Source organism: Hyaena hyaena, unplaced genomic scaffold, assembly GCF_003009895.1.
Source record: "Hyaena hyaena isolate Hyena2069 unplaced genomic scaffold, ASM300989v1 scaffold_433, whole genome shotgun sequence".
NCBI classification, from domain to species: domain Eukaryota; kingdom Metazoa; phylum Chordata; class Mammalia; order Carnivora; family Hyaenidae; genus Hyaena; species Hyaena hyaena.
The window spans coordinates 1-14774 of NW_024081066.1; the positions used below are offsets into that span (position 1 = coordinate 1).

Sequence of the window (14774 nt, forward strand, 5' to 3'; positions counted from 1 at the left end):
CGCACTCACGTTAGAAGGCTCTCTCAGTGGATTCTGCGTCTTTTTTCTCCCAATCTCTCAGGTTTTGTAAGGTTTCCAATGGCTTCAGATCTTTTCTGTGTGATGTATGGGCGCGAGTGCAAGTACAGAGCTCCTTACTTCTCCGCCATCTTGCCCTCTCTCCTTCAGATGCTTGTTTACACTGGTGCTGAGAGTGACTAGCATCAAGCTGAATTCATGTGTAGCTTGAATGTACCTATTTCATAAAAGAAAGTGAGCATCACAGGGTTAGGATGTTGGATAACAGCAGATGATTACCCAAATATCTGAAATATACTTAGTTGTCTCTGGGGAGAAAGCTGAGCAGCTAAAATTAAGGAGTGAACTAAAGTGAGACTATTTTATTTAGTGACTTATTTGGGGGAACTCTGGGAACAGGGCATGTTATATCAATAAAGGAGAAAATTAGTGAAGATCGAGGTGAAAAAGACGCTCAAGCCATAGATCTAGTCTAAGATGTGTAGATAAAGGCAAAATTCAGCTTGATGATAAGGGTAAACTGCTTCTGGTTTTAGGGAGGCAGGCCAGGATGAACAGCACCACTGACTACCTTCCTGCCCTATATAGCACTGGTGGGATCAGCAGAAGGGCTAGAAGCAGTGGTAGTATGCGCTGTCTCCAAAGAGAAAATGTGGGTTCCTTATTTTCCCTCCAACCTAACTTCCCCTGAAGCAGTTCTGCTTAAATGAACCTCAGCAAACAAACATACCATCTTATTTGGGTTGGGTATGTATGCCCAACGTCACAGAGGCCCAACTGAAAGAACAGTAAGAGATTTTTGACAGCTGAAGAAAATGTTCCTTTCTTATTTCCTACCAGTGAAAGCAGGAAGATTTGATCCCTTGGGCTCAGTAACTTCCAGCATGCATGAGAGTTTTGTCAGGAAGTGAAATTGCCAGGTAGGGAAGAAAGGCATCCACGTTATGTGGACAATGTAGGAGAAGGCACTTTGTTCAGTATTAAAAGGAATATGATTTCTTATGTACTTCATGTAATAAAGTGGTTTTATATGAAGATTTTAGCTCTAATGTCTCTGCTTGTATATAATTTCTTGATTGCAGTACAGGGAGGTGAAACAACATGGAACCATTTGGATGGGGATACAGAACACTAATTGAGGATCCAGTGCAAGTTCTGGGTTGAGGGTCAGGTTGTACATAAATTAGGAGAGACTATGCAAGGCTTACTAGAGAGCATTTGGCCATGGGTTTATGAACAAATTCAAGATACGAGAGGTAGACCCACACTGGGAGTTCTTTGGAGTTCTGACCCAGATACAGGATAGAAACCACTTAATACTATAAGCATCCAGCTGAGACTCCAGAAAGGCCATAGCTTTGAAGTAAGTACTATGCCCTAGAGTAATAGGCACTCTAGTTATATATTTATAAGCCTAACACCAAGCTTCAACAATATACTTAGGTGAGTCAGGGTTTAGAGGTTGAGTCCTACCAAATTCAGGAGCTTTGGAAAACAGAGGCTTTTCACAGATGAACCCTAACAAAATGTAAACTGGACCTTTAAAATTTCAAAATGATTAGTCAGTAATTGCACTGCACACTAGAATTCAAAGTGATATTCTTTAGAGAAGTATAACAGAATAAGGTACACTTATAAGATGACATATTCAATGTTTAATATTTAATCAGAATTACTAGGCATTTTTTAAAAAGTGTAATATGACCTATAGTCCAGGAAAAAAGCAATGGATAGAAACCAATCCTAAGATGATCCAGATTATGGATATAGCAGACCACGAGTTTTGAAAGCTAATATAAATTTGTTCATGGAGCTGAAGGAAAATATGGTCTTTATATACAGGAAATCTTGGTGTTAAATAGAAACTATGGAGAAAGTGGAAGTAGTACCACTGGAAAATTTTAGAACAGAAAAGTACTATATCCAAAATTAAAAATTATTTGATGGGGTTGAAGGTGTGACAGAAAAAAACAAAGGAATAAGTGAAACTGAATCAAAATAGAAATTATCTAATATTAAGAAAAGATTGAGGAAAAATGTGAGGCCAGAAACCATGAAACTCCTAGAAGAAAACACAGACAGTGATTTCTTTGACATCAGCCATAGAAACATTTTTCTAGATATGTCTTCTCAGATAAAGGTAAGAAAGGCAAAAATTAACTACTGGGACTACACCAAAATAAAAAGCTTTTGCACAGTGAAGGAAACCATCAACAAAACAAAAAGACAACCTACCTAATGAGAGAGGATATATGCAAGTGGTATCTCTGAAAATAGGTTAATATCCAAAATATATAAAGAACTTACATAACTCAATAAAAAAATATCTAACTAAAAATGGGAAGAGGACCTGAATAGACATTTTTCCAAAGAAGACATAGAGATGGCCAATGGAAACATGAAATGATGTTCAATATCGCTAATCATCAGGGAAATTTAAGCTAAACAGCAAGATATCACCTTACACTTATCAGAATGACTAGATTCAAAAAGACATGAAATAACGGTTGTTGATAAGGATGTGGGAAAAAAGAATCCTCTTGAATTGTTGGTGGGGAAGCAAATTGGTACACCTACTGTAGAATACAGAATGGGGTTCCCTCAAAAAATTAAAAATAAGAGTACCATGCAATCCGGCAACTTCACTAGTAGGTATTTACCCAAAGGAAATGAAAACATTAATTTGAAAAGATAGATGCTTCCCTATGTTTATTGCAGCATCATATACAATAGCCAAGATATGGAAGTCACCCAAGTATCCATCTATTTTCTACTGAAGAATGGATAAATAAGGTGTGGTGGAGATATCTATATCTAATCTATATCTGTATATCTATATCTATATCTATATCTATCTATATCTATCCATATCATCATCTATATCATCAATGTCTATATCTATATCATCAATATCTATATCATCTACTGGAATATCACTCAGCCATAAAAAGGAACGAGATCTTGACATTTGTGGCAACATAAATGGACCTAAAGGATATTATGCTAAATGAAATAAGTCAGATAGAGAAAGTGATTTCACTTATATGTGGATTCTAAAAAGCAAACCAAATGAACAAACACAAAAAACAGACTCTTCAATATAGAGAATAAACTACTGGTTGCCAGAGGGGATGAGATTGTGATTGGACAAAATGGGTGAAAGGGAGTTGGAGGTACATACGTCCAGTTAGGGGATGAATAAGTCATGGGGATGAAAGATACAGCATAGGAAATATAGTGAGTGGCAATAGCATATATGGTGACAAATGTAACTACACTTGTTGTGAGCATAGTGTAGAGAGTTGTTGAGTCACTAGGTGCTACACCTGAAACTAATGTAAAACTAATGCGTCAAGTGTACTTCAATATAAAAGAAAGAAAAGTTATCACAATCTTAGGGAATTGAGGTGCAATATCCAGCAATCTAATATATATAAATCTAAGATATATATACATATATGGTCTGAGAAGGAGAAGCTGGAAAAATATTTGAAGCTATAAAAGCTGGATTTTTCCCAAGTTTGATAATTAATATCTACTATCCACTGACAGATCCAAAAAGCCCATTAGCTAGCTGAAAATCAAAATAAAAAGAAAACCAAGAAGTTACTTCAATAAAAAGGACACATTCCATCCAGGGAAACAATGATACAGATAATGGCTGATTTCACATCACAAAATATGTGGCCTAGAGTAAGAAAATCTTCTTTAAAGTGCTAAAAAAGCAGTCTACTCAGAATTCTATTTCCAATTAAAGTATCCTTCAGAAACGACAATGAAATAAAAATATTTGAGATGAATAAAAATCAAGAAAATTCATTGCAAGCAGATGTGTGCAATAAGGAATGCTAAAGAAGACTCTTTGGGTTGATGAGAAATGATATCACATGAACACTTGGTTCTATAAGAATGAAGATACTAAAAATGGTTTAAAAAAAAGAGGGTAGCAGAGGTAAGTTTAAAAGTATTTTTTTTCTCTCTAATTTCCTTAAAAAACTTAACATAAAACATTAACATTGCTAGATGTGGTTAAAAATTAAAGATGACAGCTGTAGCACAAAATACAGAAAGATGATAAGAATGTAAATGAAATTTTACTCTTGTAAGATTTTTACAATTGTAAAGTATGGGAAGCTTATGGTCTTAAGTGGTATGGCATTGACTCTAAGCAAGAAAGGGAACTTCTTTTGATTATATTTTGATAAGTCAAAATACCCAGGATATCACAATATTAGGTATTGTACAAAATCTCTTCATGATATGGATAACAAAATATTAGAAACGACCAAAGGATTCATGGTATACCAAAGAATAAATTGGTACCCTAAACCTTTTCCTCTCTCAGTGAATTCCTAAATATTCCAGTTGTTACTTTAAGTTCTGCGAGATTACTTTTTTATTACATAAATATAAAATTTAAAACTAAAATAGAATGTTATTTTTTTCTAGCTAAAGTCAGTCTCTGATGAAATTTGAACCAGACCAGTAAAGCAGTTAGGTCATTATTTAAGTCTATGTGGGCCCACTGTTAGAAAACTTCCACATTAACCCTAAGCATTCTTTAAAAAGCCCATTTGTTGGTAGACAGAAAGAAGGCTAAAACTCGTGTATGACAGGGTTGTAAATATTTCTACTCAGAAAATGAAATCAAGACTCAACTCTAGTTGAGGAGAACACGCCAACTTTAAGAGAAGTTGAAATTTTACACGGCCTACTTATCACTGGTTTCCTAAATGACCTACGGTAAATAGAAACAGCCTTTTCATGTGGCTGTTCTGATTAAAGCAAGGTCTGTAAGTTGGCAGTACATCATCTGAAATTTCAAAGCTTAAGTGGAAGCTGAGGTTTCTTTTCCTTCCAAAAAAATCCCCCTACTCTTTATGCGTGGTCTATCTGAGTAGCTGGCACACAGTTATAAAAGTCACTGGGCAGTCATCAGGAGTGCACTGGTCCTTATGGCAGGCATCAACTTGCTTACTGCCAGGTCTTTGAACTACAAAAATAAATAGAGAATAGAAGTGCATTGTATTGGCCAAGCCTGAGGCCCAGTCATCTGTCTTGGAGCATGCTCTGGTGAGAGTGTTTAACTTGGATTTCTTCCATCACATGTGGTAGCTGCAAGAGTGAAAAAGGAGAGGAAAAGAACAATGTTAGGTGGTATATTTAATAGTGTGTTGGCTTAACAATTCTCAGGAAACTGTTACTTGTATTTTTCTCTCAGCAGCCAGAATTGGGATTCTGAATGAGTGAATGTGTATTTGAGACAACATGATTCTATTCCCTCCACCCTTTTCCGTTGTTTTACCAAGGGCTTTAATAGCAAGCATAGATATCCCCCCAACACTATCTACTAAAGGAGGCTTAGCTATAGCAACTCACAGGACAGTATTTTTCTGTATTCAATTTCACCAGCAGCCTTGACATCCGTGAATTAATGGGTCTCTTTCACTCTAAACCTGAAAGTTTGAAATTCGTGGTAACTGGATGTTTGTTGCTTTTGGCTAAATTATCCTCTTCTATTTCTTTTCAAGGCCAATGTAACACAAACTAAAACAATTTAGGCTCTCTCTGCCTTTTCATTCTTCTAAGTTTTCTACAATAAGAAAGGAGAACCTTGACTCAACCACACTGTGCCCATAATAAACTTTATTTAAAAAAAAAAATACCTGTGGCTACAGGAGTGGATTCTTTGTAAAGACAGTGAAGCACTCAGCTGTTCTGTATTAGAAGAAAGTTTGCTTGTTTTCACAGCTGAATTATCTTGCTTTCTCTGTTATCAGAAAGAGTACTAAGAAAATCAAATAAGAGATTTTCAAGGGATTTTAAAGGAAAAAAATATATAACTTTTTACAGTTAAGGTTTTAGTTGCTGGGACATTTTTTTTTCTAGATCATGCAGCACATATTTTTTAACCCTCATGAAGGAGCATAAAATAAATATGTCAAGGCTTCCCGTAGAAATGCGTTCATTCAGAGTTGCCAAAATAAGGGAAGCTGTTAGATTTGCCCAGACAGATGGTAAGATAAATTTATGAGAAAAATTATGTAAAAATACTAGGTTTAAGGGATTGAGTATCAGAAATGTGCGATTTGTAATGTTATATTGACTTTTTAAAAGTATAAATCAACAATTGTCTGGAAATTAATGAGATGTGTTGTACACAGTACACATTTTTTACGGTGATAGTTGACTTTACTTATATTTGCCACAACATGAACAAAATATGAGTAACTTTCCAGCCAGCATCAATAACCAGTTTTTGAAATATTCTTTGAAAAAACCTTACAATCTTTAAAAAAAAAAATCCATTCTATATGTTTTAAAGTGATTCTGAAGTGACTCAGATTGAATATTGCCAAATTAAAACATTCAGTAATTCATTCACTCAACAAGGAAGGATCTACTGTGGACCAGGCTCTCTTTCTATGACCTGAACAGTGGTGAGCAAAACACAGTGCTGGCATGTTTGAACAAATATACTAATTTAGATAAAAAGAGAAAACTAATCCTGATTATAGTAAATAATGAAGCTATTTTATTCATATCCACTGTAATTAATTTTTCCAAAAAAATAGATTCATGGTAAAGTTGAAAATCTGCAATATGATAAAATGATATTTTGGGTAAATGGGGAATATTGGTCATAATAAACTAAAAATATCTGAGTTATTTGTGAAAATGCAATTAAAGAAAATCAAATCTCAAAATATTCTTAAATCACTTTAGCTTATATATTTTCATCATGTTTGCAGTTTTTAAATTTAAGACTTTCTTCAGAGACTCAGTATTTTAACATAATAGTTGCTTCAAAAATTCTCACAGTACATATCTGATACTAGATACTTTTTACAAACAGTATTATTCAGAGCCTAATTCCTGACAGAAACAATGTAATACATGGGGCTTATGTTTCTGAAAAAACTAAATGGCTTATTCTACTATTAAATAATGAGAAATGTTAAAGTAAAACTTTGAGGTAAATAAATATTATTCATGGAAGTTATTCCACAGCTAATGAGGTTACTGTTATCTTAAGTGTAGGCTCAACAAACAGGCATTATTGTTCTCTGCTAAAATTCAGCCATATTAGAACTGCAAATTTAGTTAACTTTTAAAAAATATAAGAAGTCAAAGTCTGAACAAAGGAAATATCGTAATACAATTTACCACAAAGAAGTTATCTTTCAGGCACCTGGGTGTTTCAGTTGGTTAACTTCAGCTCAGGTCATGATCTTGCAGTTAGTATGTTTGAGCCCCACATCAGGCTCTCTGCTGTCAGCACAGAGCCCACTTCAGATCCTCTGTCTCTGTCTGTCTCTGTCTCTGTCTCTCTCTCTGCCATTCCCTTCCTGCTTCTCTCTCTCAAAAATAAACAAACATGAAAAAAAAAGAAGTTATCCTCATTGCACAGTGTCAGTTAATCTTTCTCATTAGGGCCACATTCAACATTGACATGGATGAAAGAATAACAGCACAATGATAAACTTGTACATAGCTAAGGTTCTTACTGGGTAGCTTGCGATTTAAAAAATTATATATTCTTTTCAAATCATATGTTAGAAAGCAGGCTTTATAGCTGCTATCCTAATATAAAATTGTAGTAGTATCTCAATAATGAGTTTTCATTTTTATCATTCAATATGAAGTTCCTTTACCTCACAAATTTAGGACTTCCTTCTTGTCTATAGTCCAAACTTGAAATTCTTTTGTTTTATTTGGTTTTCCATTTCCATTTCCATCTTCCAACCCAGCTGGGAGAACTTCTCTTATTGCCATTGAAGCAGTAATGGATATGACAGAATGGAAATTGATGTACATAAAGCAACTATAATCCTCTGTATCCAGTCTTACAAAAACAAATAAATTATTAAATCTTCTGAGACAGGCCCTAAAGCAATTTCCAAAAACATTGCTTTTGAGGGATTAACAAAGAGATTAAATTGCATTAACAAATCCTATCTTCATCAAAAGTTCTCCTACCTTCCTCCTTTCCATGTATTTAAACTCCAACTGCTAAATTTAAAGTTTCCATATACCCATTGAAGTATGGAGGTGCCTTAGATTTTCTGCACCTCAGACATCTAAAGAAACTTTATTTATTTATCTTTGGTGTTTATTTATTTTTGAGAGACAAAGAGAGAGCACAAGTGGAGAAGGGTCAGAGAGAAAGAGAAACACAGAATCCGTAGCAGGCTCTAGGCTCTGAGCTGTCAGCACAGAATCCAACATGGAGCTCAAACCCATGAGCCACGAGACCATGACCTGAGTTGAAGTCAGTCGCTTAACCAACCAAGTTACTCAGGCACCTCCTAAACAAACTTTAAATTGAACTTATTATAGACAATAGAAAGTTTAGAACATTTTGTTCTCCAAATGAAGCAAAGTCCTCCACTCAGAATATTTTTTTAAATTACTCTATTGCAGAAGTCGGGCAGCTGACAGATGGGATTATTTTAAAAAATTCAGTAACACTAACTCAAGTCAAATAGATTCTGCAATTAAGTGATAAGGTAGAAAAGATAAATTATTTGGAGTTTTTGAACAGAAACATAGTGGCTTAACATATAAAGCATGCTGGTGTGAGCAATGATTTCCAAAACTTCAAAATAAGTAAAAGAGAATACAGTTCTTTCAGGATAGTGCTGGGCTGGCATTTTTTATTAATTTTTCATTAAGTGGGATATTTTACAACTTTTTAGAGACAGAGGTCAACTTGTATATTCTTTTTGTGATGGCGATGCAAATTGTTTCTGTCCTATGGCAACGATAACCCGATGCCTTAATGTTCTGTTGGACATTAACCAGGTTTGTGTTTAACCCAACGGTCATCCCTGACAATCATTTCAATTGCTTATACTTGTTTCTCCAATGTTCTCTGTGTTGGTTTTAACATATTACTAGTTAACTAATTAATGATTAAAGTAAAACACTTTGATGGGTGTTCTTTTTATATTTGACTGAGATTTTATTTCGTTGAAAATAATACTTTAACAGTGGTAGAAGGATCCAAAATGATTTATATGTTACAACTTTCATAGAGGTTGGTTGAGACACTAGTACTTTTAATATTTTGCACTTAGTAATGAAGTCACCCAAATTTTATAATAATAAAAGTTGATTTCTGGGGCACCTGAGTGGCTCAGTTGGTTGAGCATCTAACTTAGGCTCTGATTATAATCTCACAGTTTATGAATTGGAGCTCACAATGGGCTCTGTGCTGATAGTGTGGAGCCTGCTTTGGATTCTTTCTCTCCTTCTCTCTTTCTCTCTCTCTCAAGATAAATGTATAAATTTTAAATTTAAAAAAGCTTATTTTATTGTACAAAATACACAAATCATTAAATTGAAGACTCTTATTTAGCTAATATAAATAAATATCAAATATTAATTGACTATCTTTCTTGGGGGCATTCCTCCTTTAATAATCAAAATATATGACCACAGGAAACTGCACTGTTCTCTAGAGTAGAGCTGTATCTTTTTCATTTACCAACTCCCAATATTTCTCACAGTAGTTGCCTTAGAAAATGATTGCAAATATTGAATTAAGTTCTTACTATGTGTGTTACATGTCTTTCAGTCTTAAATAAAATCAAATCACTCAAGTTGATTCCATTCATGAGACTCCTCTGCGTCTCAAATCTGCAAAAATATTTTCAAAGTTCAGGGAATTGAGAATTCTTATTTCACTTACCTATATACAGCTTAATTGTAATAATTATTGTCTTCCTTTTGTCAAAAGTGAAAGGAAGAAAAGTGAAATGACATTAGGGTGCATTAGGAACTACCTTTGCTACCAGCATGCTATGTAAATGTAAATATTTCATTTCTTTTTGCCTCAGTTTATTGAGCTCTAAAATTAAACATGGGAGAGGAAGTTTTCTAAAGTTGCTTTACTGACTGAGAATCTTTTTTTGGCATGTTGACATCTGTAACAATTTGATCCTGTCTAGTGACAGGGGCTCTCTGTTTGTCAACTCTATGATGCTTAAGAAGAATTTATGTTCATCTTTATGCAAGACCAGTTAAAGATTTTCTGAGTTTGTGTGTGTGAATAAGAGGATGACTTAAAGCAAAACATTTCACCAATTTTTCTATAGTGTGCTTCACAAGATTGTGTGAGTTTCAGGAGCACAGTCTCATATATTTCTCAGGTTTGTAGCTACCAAGGACCACTAACAACATTCTTGGAGAAAGTACAAGGAAACATGGATTCCTAAGTTTTTCTTTGTTTTCTTTTGTGTGTGTGTGTGTGTGTGTGTGTGTGTGTGTGTGTGTGAGAGAGAGAGAGAGAGAGAGAGAGAGAGAAAGAGAGAGAGAGAGAGAGAGAGAACATTCCCAATCTGATGATTTTGTAAGGTTATTGTGTTCAAGATGAAAAATTTTTGTGACATGAAGAAAAAGTTGCCGGACCTAACATGAAACCCGAGCTATAGGCAAACCTAAATCCTCAGCAGCTCTAAATCATAAATAGGCCTATCAAAAATATTTCACAGATTGAATTAATATAAATATCAGCCTTCAGCTCCTGCCATACATAAACCAAGTAGCTATAAAGTTCTAAAAACAAATATCCCATAGAGAGTAAAAAGAAGCTCATGGTATGTGAGCTTTGTTATTGAGATTTTTTCTAGCTTTGTAATGCTGAAAAATAAATTATAGGCTGCATATTATTTTACCTTTGCTGTTTTCATTTTTTTCTTCTCTCTAGTGAAGCATATTTTACAGCTACAGAAATTCCTTGAAATTTTTCTAGATTTAATTTTTAAATTTTAAGATTACTTAGTATTTAATATTATTTTTAAATCTAATTCTGTTTATTTAATGAAGGGACACTTATTTATCTCGTTTCTCCATTTTCCTTCCAAACTTAATTCTAGTAGTCCCTTAAGAGAAATGGTATACTCACTCTCCCTTTGTAGAACTTTATTCTGGAGGTAAAGATTACCTGCCAGTAGTTTTTTGTTTGTTTTTGTTTTTCTCTTAAAGATTTTATTTTTAAGTAATCTCTATACCCAGTGTGTGCCTCAAACCCTTAACCCTGATATCAAAAGTCATATGCTCTACCAAGTGAGCCAACCAAGTGCCTGCCAGTTGATGTTTTAAACCATTAAATGTAACTAATTTGCTTAAGGGGACCATATATCTCTGCCTTCTCTGTAGAATGAATAAGATTTTTATATAAATGGTACATATATGGACAAATAACACATATAATCCATCCCCCTAAGGTATGTAAAAATCAGAAACTGGATTCAAGAAATCCTTAAACTGAAGCTGAATACCCAACCAAATTCAAACCACTAGGCCGCTTACTACATCTGCTCCAAAACATACATGAAGCTTTCTTTTTTTTTTTTTTTTTCAAATGTAGCTCAGGTTTTCCATGAACTTGTTCTGCCTATTGTAATCCACAGTGAGCCAGAAAGATATGTGTGCTTTCTAACCTCCAACATGTAACCTGATTCTCATTTATATATCCCTAGCTGTGTATTACCTAGAGAATGATAGAAGATAAGCCTTTTCACATCATTCCCTCCCAATAAATATTTCCTTTAACCCTTCTTAAACCTTATGAAAATTTCTCCTGTATAATGAGTTTTAATTGATTTTTTCCCGACACCTTCATATTTTGCATCTAAAGAACAATAAAAGATAATTATGCACAAAATCCACAGAGTCCTTCAGACAATGATTTTACATCAGGGACCACATTCTTCTCATCTTTAATTAGATACCTAAGAAAAATGCATTTCTACCTAGAATTTTTTAATTTAGAACAAGATAAAACACTATTTTTGAGTTTAATTCTAATACCTTGCTTTAAAAAAAGCTGAAACATTAGAGTGAAATGTTTTGTTTATTGTATTATTTTGATTCTCTCTTTAAATATGTCTTGGGATGCCTGAGTAGCTCAGTTGGTTAAGCGTCTGGCTTTTTTTTAAATTTTTTTTTTTTTTTTTACAAATAGTTTATTGTCAAATTAGTTTCCACATAACACCCAGTGCTCATCCCCACAAGTGCCCTCCTCCATGCCCATCGCTCCCTCCCCCCCACATCCATCAGTCCTCAGTTTTTGTCAGCATTCAACAGTCTTTCATGGTTTGCCTCTCTCCCTTTCCCCCACCATTTCCCCCTTTCCTCTCCCGCCTGTTCCTCAGTTAAGTTCCTCCTAATCCTCCTATACATGCAAACATATGATATTTGTCCTTCTCTGCCTGACTTATGTCGCTCAGCATAACACCCTCAAGGTCCATCCATGTTGCTACACATGGCCAGATTTCACTGTTTCTCATTGCCATGGTATAGATAAACCACTTCTTCTTGATCCATTTGTCCGTTGATGGACACTTAGGCTCTTTCCATGTTTTAGCTATTGTGGAGAGTGCTGCTATGAACATTGGGGTACACGTGCTCCTATGCATCAGCATTTCTGTATCCCTTGGGTAAATTCCTAGCAGTGCTATTGCTGGGTCATAGGGGAGTTCTATTGTTAATTTAATGAGGAACCTCCACACTGTTTTCCAGAGGGACTGAACCAGTTTACATCCCCACCAACAGTGTAGGAGGGTGCCCGTTTCTCCACATCCTCGCCAGCATCTAGAGTTCTCTGATTTGGTTAAGCGTCTGACTTTGACTCAGGTCATGATCTCACGGTCCATGGCCTCAAGCCCTATATTGGGCTCTGTGTTGATGGCTCAGAGCCTGGACCCCGTTTCAGATTCTGTGTCTCCCTCTCTCTCTGCCCCACCCCTATTTGTGCTCTCTCTCAAAAATAAACAAGCATTAAAAAATAAATGTCTTGATATTATATATAATTATAATACAGTCAATAATTTTGTATTAGTGGAATGAGATTTATCATCAATTGCTTTGTCCTGCATTGCTAAGATAGTGAAAGGAGAAGCAGGATTTATACATTCTTTGGTTGTTAGAGTGATCCGATTCCCGTTTTAGTTTTGCTGTTTTCTTTTGTTTTCCCTTTTTTGTGGATTAATCAGTTTAAATTTCCTACTGCATCTACTAGATATTTTAAAGTATTATAAAGGCAGTGCCCATGTATCAACAATCAAGTATCCAAGGAGGAAGAATGACCTCAAAGGGGAAGGTAGCATGTCAGTGTCCTCTGTCTTACCTCCTGTCCTCTGTCTTACCTGCTGCAAGTCCACTCACCCTAACCACACAGCCCCTGAGATTATGTTCATGTCAGGTCACCCCACACACATTCAGCACTGGGGTTTATGACAGCACTAAGAGCTTATGCAATAATATGCCAGCACATAAAAGCCTGGGCTCTTTCTCGTCCCACCACACCAGGCTGCTGCTCCCTGGGGCCCTAGGGCAACCCTAACTAGAATCCTTCTTTCCCTCACAACAAAAATCTTGGCAATATTGTATCTAGAATCATTGTATACCAATTAAATCAAGTTCAGAATTAGCTTAGTTTGCCAGAGTCATAAATGTTTCGGTTGTTAATGTTAATCTATACATGAATCCCAAAGTTCAGTCATGACTCTTCAAATTTAGGGAACAAAAAATCGCCTGGGATGCTGGTGAATAAGGCAGATCCTATGCTCACCACCAGGATCTGAAGTAGGGCCCAAGAACACGAGATTTTTTTCTGGTTCTGATGCAGATGGGTTTGTGGAAAGCAACATTTTGGAAAAAACTTCTATAGGTATTATCAATTCCATTTCGCAGATAAGGGAGCTGCAGAGTCAACATATTTCTTAAATGGGTAATAAACATAGATCTATCTGGCTTCAAAGTTTATATCTTCTAAAATGTGTGGAAAAACATGGCTAGATTTATGGGTTTTTTCCCCTTCTCATGCTTTGCTCTTGTATTTTGAAATATGCTTTTATAAAATATGCTTTACTCATAAGGAGCCAGCAGTCTGATTATTCACACAGAATTACCTACTTTAATAAAGTAGATTTGCTTAGCTTTTAGATTGAACCAACTATTTGACCAGATTGGTCAGTCTTTGAATTTAAAGGTTTGTTGAAATAGTTGTGAAGCAGACAGAAAGTAAAGGGTGACTGAGTTTTGTGATTGAACTCAATATTATATTTTAATTAATCTGAATTAAACAACACATACACACAGGCATAGAGATGGAAACAAGGCATAAAGCAATTTCAAAGAACAGTTACAAGGCATCAGGTCAGGGGAATTTAACAAGCCACTAGTCTTCATATTCCCTGAGTTTTATTCAACAGTGGACATATTTTACTACTCTGACACTGTGAAATTCAGAGCTTGTTATTTGAATATCACTTCAGACACTTCATATACTTCAAGATCTTTGAGAGGAGAAAATCAGGAGAATTTAAACCACAGACCAAAATGATGGATATTTTTATAAAAGCTTGTATTAGGGTATAAAAACATTCATGATCTCATAAATGAGAAATTTGTTTACTCAGGCCCAGGCTTGTCTTTCTGTTCTAGGTTTCTTGGGTAGACATGATGACTGAAACAGACCTTTATGGCTGATAATGGATTGGAGTGTCTGGACTCCTAGAAGCTCCTAAGTATTTGATAATTTCTCTTAAACCAAAACAAATTTCTTTGGTTATAGCTACTTGCATGTAGTAAACCACTGTAGTTATTTTAATATCTGAATTTAAAATGAACTCCATTTTAATGGAATATTTGAATGAGGAAATATTATGAAAACTTCCAAGAACAAAATGTCACTCCCACATCTTAAAACACACACACAACTTTGAAAATACAAGCATGAATCATTA

At 35.0% G+C, this 14774-nt stretch overlaps 1 long non-coding RNA gene across 1 annotated transcript; it reads right to left on the bottom strand.

Moving 5' to 3' along the window:
- Nucleotides 1–4562: 4562 nt before the first annotated feature.
- LOC120245824 lies at nt 4563–5796 on the bottom strand. The gene is made up of 3 exons (XR_005531905.1): nt 5685–5796; nt 5398–5474; nt 4563–5133 (listed from the first exon to the last, which is right to left on the bottom strand). It is a non-coding gene; the product is annotated as an uncharacterized LOC120245824 (long non-coding RNA).
- Between the last annotated feature and the right edge of the window lie 8978 nt (nt 5797–14774).